This window comes from Ailuropoda melanoleuca, chromosome 9 (assembly GCF_002007445.2).
Source record: "Ailuropoda melanoleuca isolate Jingjing chromosome 9, ASM200744v2, whole genome shotgun sequence".
Classification (NCBI taxonomy): domain Eukaryota; kingdom Metazoa; phylum Chordata; class Mammalia; order Carnivora; family Ursidae; genus Ailuropoda; species Ailuropoda melanoleuca.
In genome coordinates this window covers 33940621-33946016 of record NC_048226.1, presented here as the reverse complement: position 1 = coordinate 33946016, position 5396 = coordinate 33940621, and the positions used below count along the sequence as shown (strand labels likewise).

At 39.7% G+C, this 5396-nt stretch overlaps 1 pseudogene; it reads right to left on the bottom strand.

Annotated features, from left to right (window-relative positions):
* Positions 1-4053: 4053 nt before the first annotated feature.
* On the bottom strand, positions 4054-4538 carry LOC100478302 (annotated as a pseudogene).
* Between the last annotated feature and the right edge of the window lie 858 nt (positions 4539-5396).

Here is a 5396-nt window from a genome sequence, read left to right as displayed (position 1 = left end):
CATAACGCTGGGATCACGCCCTGAGCCGAAGGCAGACACTTAACCGCTGTGCCACCCAGGCGCCCCTCTCTTATTCTTTTCTAACTAGCCTGCAACTAAGAAAATATAAGCACATTTATTTTTTCTTTCAGGTTATTCTGCCATATTAACTTCTTAGTGGAATCCTTCTGCAACAATCATGTTCTATCATCTCAACCACTGATGCTTATACAATAAGCTGGAGAGATGAAGGTTACTTACAACACCCCAGTGAGCAAGCACTACATCCCATAGACCAGAAGAGCTGTCCAACAAGTTGGTTGTGAATTGTCCTCAGAAAACAGACTAGACAGGCGACTGCTTAAAGAGGGAAGATGCTAATGTGATTAATTGGATTCAAATAGAATCATTGCTACTCAGGCAAAGCTGAAATGTCTATATTACTGAGAGAATATTTTTCATACAGTAATCTCCTAACAGGTTCTAAATTGATCACACTATTGCCAGTAGATCTTGAAAACACATTTGAAATGAATTTTCTGATAAGGAACTTATAATTCAGTAATTGGCGAGAAGGAAAAATAATTGAGAGGAATGAAGGAAGAATGAAGAAGCTACTATGGGGACAGCTCTTTGGTATGGCGTTCATGTCCTCTGTAAGGGCCACATGGCCTGTTTCCTACAGTAGACTAACTGATACTTTGTTATGTGAATGCTGCTTTCTCATGTCTTCCCACTAATTATATTGAGTTCTTCCTATTTTTGTCAAGTGGTGCTTTGAAAGTGGAACTTTGGAAAATTTCAGTATAGATGTTTTAAAAGATAGTAAGTATACTCACACTAGCATTGACTTTATTCAAAGAAGTTGCAGGTTTCTCCACTCATTATGTTACAAAACAGCAACAAATTGAAATACGATCATTATACGTGTCATGATTAACAATGTCTATGTTAGTCGTTCTGAATTTATGTGAGTATGACAAACTCCTTGTAAATCAAAGAATTTTCTTCACCCCCACAATAACACAATTATAATTTTAGTATTCATTGATAGAGAAAATATATAATAATAAGGAGCTATTATGAATTCATTAATATTTAAGATTTTTGTAATTTGCAATTACGTGTTACATCATTGGTCAAATAATGTTTGAAAATAAGTCATGAAACACTGTTTGATGTACATAACAATTTTAGAACTCGAGTAGTTTTGTGAGATCCTCCTTTCCACCACAAGTCCATAAGTCATAAATTGGTAGCCAATGATTTACACAATGCATACTTTGAAGGTTGAACTGTGTAAATGAGTCTTATTACCCAAATCAGAGTATGTGTGTGTGTGTGGGGGGGGTGTAACCCTATTACACTATGCACAACTCTGGAGGAACCCTTCAAGAAGCTAGCCATTGCTTGTCAGTTTTGAGCAAATTTGGCAAATTGTCAGTAACCCACCAAAGCTCTCTTCTTGAAATGTTTCCAATCTGAACAGATTGTGAGTAGAGTTGCTTTAATTCAGCCTGACACAGGGCTCACTACTGTAAATCAAAGAGATGCACAGTCTGAGATCACATGTGGGGAAACAATGACGTACTTTGTAAAGGCGTGCTGACTGAAAAATCTATCATATCATCTGTTTTACAGACCTACCACTACCATTACAATTCATAGCTACTAAAAGCAGGAAACAAACACAAATAAAATGTCACTGCTTCTATTAATGTCAAAAGTACATCTACAACAGCGTCTTGTCATATCAAGGAAAAGCAGTGGCTGGTTTTTTAAAGATATTTCTGCCAAACAAACTAATTAACACCAAAACCATCTCTCTGTATGTACTGTACTCTCTGATTTTTAGCTGAGATATTTTTTTTCCTTTTTAAAAAATCAACATAAAGTTGACATACAATGTTACATCAGTTTCAGGTGTACAACATAGTGATTCGACAAATCTATGTCATGCTATGCTCACCACAAGTGTTGCTACCATCTGTCACCATACAGAACTATGATAGTAACATTGAGTATATTCCCTGTGCTGTATACCATGATTTATTCATTCCATAACTGGAAGCCTGTACCTCCTACTCCACTTTACCCATTTTGCCCATCCCCCCTACCTCCTCCCCCCTGGCAACCACCAGTTCGTTTTCTGTATTTATGGGTCTGTTTCTGCTTTTTGTGTGTGTGTGTGTTTGCTTGTTCATTTGTTTTGTTAGCTGACATCTTTTAATTTCAGGATTTTAAAAATAATTTTATCCTCTTTATTGCAGATTTATAACATTTCCTCTTAGCTTGGAATTTTTAGATTATGGATCTAGACCTGGGGTAAAAATTTTTAGTAATGCACAGAAAGTATCTTTTTTTTTTAAAGATTTTATTTATTTGTTTGACAGAGAGTGAGAGAGAGCACAAGCAGGGGAAGTGGCAGAGGGAGAAGGAGTAGCAGGCTCCCCACTGAGCAGGGAGCCCAATGAGGGGCTTGATCCAGGACCCCACAATATGATCTGAGGTGAAGGCAGATGCTTAATTGACTGAGCCACTCAGGCAGCCCAGTATCTGGGTTTTTAAAAAATTGTTAAGAATGCTATTTTAGTGTGCACAGCTATTTGATAATCAGATTTATTTTCATTTACATTAAAAATCAGTAGTTAGGTGTAGAGTTCTATGATTTTCAGTACACACATAGATTTGTGTAACAACCACCACAACAGTATTGGAAGAGTTCCATCATCCAATAAAACTTCATTGTGCTTTCCTCTTGTGGTCAGACCCTCCTGACCTGGCAACTACTGATCTATTTTTAGTTTCTATAGCTTTAACCTCTCCAGAATGTTATATAAATGGAATCCTACAGGAAGCAAACTTTCAAGACTGGAGTTTTCATCTGGTGTATGCATTTAACATCCTTTCATGTTGTTGCATGTATCAATAGGTCATTCTTTTTCATTGCTAAATAGTATTCCATTGCATTGATGTACCACCTTTTATCCATTCACCTGCAAAAGTGCTTTTTAGTTGTTTCTATTTCCAGTGATTATGACTAAGATGCCATAAATATTCACACACAAGATTTGGTGTGAAGATTAATTTTTATGTCTCTAGAGTAATTAGCTAGGAATGAGATTGCTATATGCTATGGTACCCTGTTAAACATCTTATGAAACTTGCCAAACTGTTTTGCAGAGTGATGACAGCATTTTGCAAACTGACTAGCAAAGAATGAGAGTTTCTGCTGCTCTGCATCCTTACCATCGTGTGGTATGGTCACGTTTTATTTTTCCTTCCAGTTTTAGTAAGTGTAGAGTGGTATCTCCTTGTGGTTCTGATTTACTTTTCCATAATTGCTAATGATGGTGATCATCTTTGATATGCTTATTTTCCCTTTTGAATAGTTCCTTTGATGAAGAGTCTGTTCTGACCTTTGCCCATTTTTAAAGAGGGTTCTTTGCTTTCTTATTGTTGGGTTTTCAGAGCATTTTTAATATATTATTGATATAAGTCTTTTCTCAAATATATAATTTTTTATTTATTTTATTTTTTTTTCAGATGAATACACTTCCTTTATCCAGGGTAACAAACCAAAACAAAACCCCCAAACCCCAAAAATGTAAAAACTTAGGGTGGTAGAAATACAAACTCGATTCATTCAAAATCAAGCATGTCCAGACTCTGGTCACAAACCCTAGTGAGGTGCACATGAGCAACAAGTCGGGGAGAAGGGCAGGAGTGAGGCCAAGAGAAAGGGTGGGAAGGGGGCTTCCATAGGCCCCCTAGGGATCACCCTCACAGTGGTACCGTCACCTTCCCAGTGACAGTGAAGTCCTACTAGGCGCTAAACTTTTGACCCTGACCCCACCCCTGGCCAGGGCTTTGAACACCAGTCCCAAATGATTCTGCCCTCCCTTGTTCCATCTTCACTTGCCCAGGCTTCCAGTCTCACTATTCTCTTCCTCCACACTCTGTGATTAGTAGCCAGTTAGGGTACCGTGTGAGCCTCAGTGAGGCTGAGGGCCAAGGGAGGCAGGGTGGAGTTGGGGTGAAGAGAGGAGAAGAGCTGTCCAAGGATCCCTCTCTTCATGGGATCCCAAACTGTACAACTAGCTCCTCTTTGGTGTCCACTCAGATCTGTGAAAGTGCACTGTAGGCATAAGCAGCTATCCTGGGGACGTGCTGTAAGTCAGAGAAGGGGATGGGCTTGCTGGCCAGCACTTGGTGGGGCTGGCTGGTGAGAGATGGCAATGGCAGCAGCTTATTCCAGTGGTCAGACTGCTGCTTAGCACCGCCAAGTGGATGCTGTACTGCCCTGCCTAATGCATATACTCATGGGGCTCCGTGCCCTGGGAGTCTGCAGCAGACACACCAATGGTGTTGCTGGCTGTCTTAGCAAGGCTGGAGGAAAGCAGGGCCCACTCATTTGTATGAATGGGAGGTAGACTGTGGTAGTTGGACTCAGCTCCATTGAGGGCTTTGGTAGGGGGGCTATTAGGGTCCAGCAGCAGCTTCTGTTCCTCTCAGTCCCAGTTCAAGTCCTTGTTCTGGCTGCTGTAACAACACCCCATGGCGGTGGGGGGGGGCAGGGCACTCAGGACCTATCAAGGAGGGACGGCCTCTGTGGGGAGCCATTCGGTCGCATGACTTGTGGCTACATCCAGCAAGCAGCCACCTGCCTCAAATATATAATTTTCAAAAAATTATTTATTTATTTGAGAGAGAAAGAGAAAGAGTGGGGGAGGGCCAAAGGGAGACAGAGAGAACCACACTCCCTGCTGAGTGGGGAGCCCAACTCCGGGGCTCAGTCTCAAGACCCAGAGAAAATGACCTGAGTGGAAACTAAGAGTCCAACACTTAACTGACTAAGCCAACCAGGCACCCCATCAAATATATAATTTTTGCAAATACTTTTTCCCAGTTGGTGGGAGGGCTGGCTTTTGGTTTCCATAACAGTGTCTTTAGCAAAGAAAAATTATTTTAATTTCAGTGAAGTCCAATTTGTCCTTTTTTACTTTTATGGAATTAGGTATTATTTTTATGAATTTTTGTCCATCCTAAGTTTCCAAAAATTTTTGTTCCAGGTGTTTTATGAATTTTGTGTGTCTTTTACATTTAAGTCAATCACCAGTTGTGATTAAATTTTTATATACACTGTGAGGTACAAGTCTACGCTCAATGTTTGCGTCTGAATATCCAACTGTGACTGCACCACTTGTTGAAAAAACTTTTCTATCTCTACTGATTTGCCTTTGAAGCTTTGCTAAAAAATCAATTGATCATATTTGTATAGGTCTATTTTTAAAATTTCTGTTCTATTCTATTGATCAAGGTGACTTTTTTTTTTTTTTTAAATCAACATCATCACCTTGATTACTGGAACTTTACGGTGACTCTTAAGTTCTGGTTGTGGGAGTTCCCCATTTTTT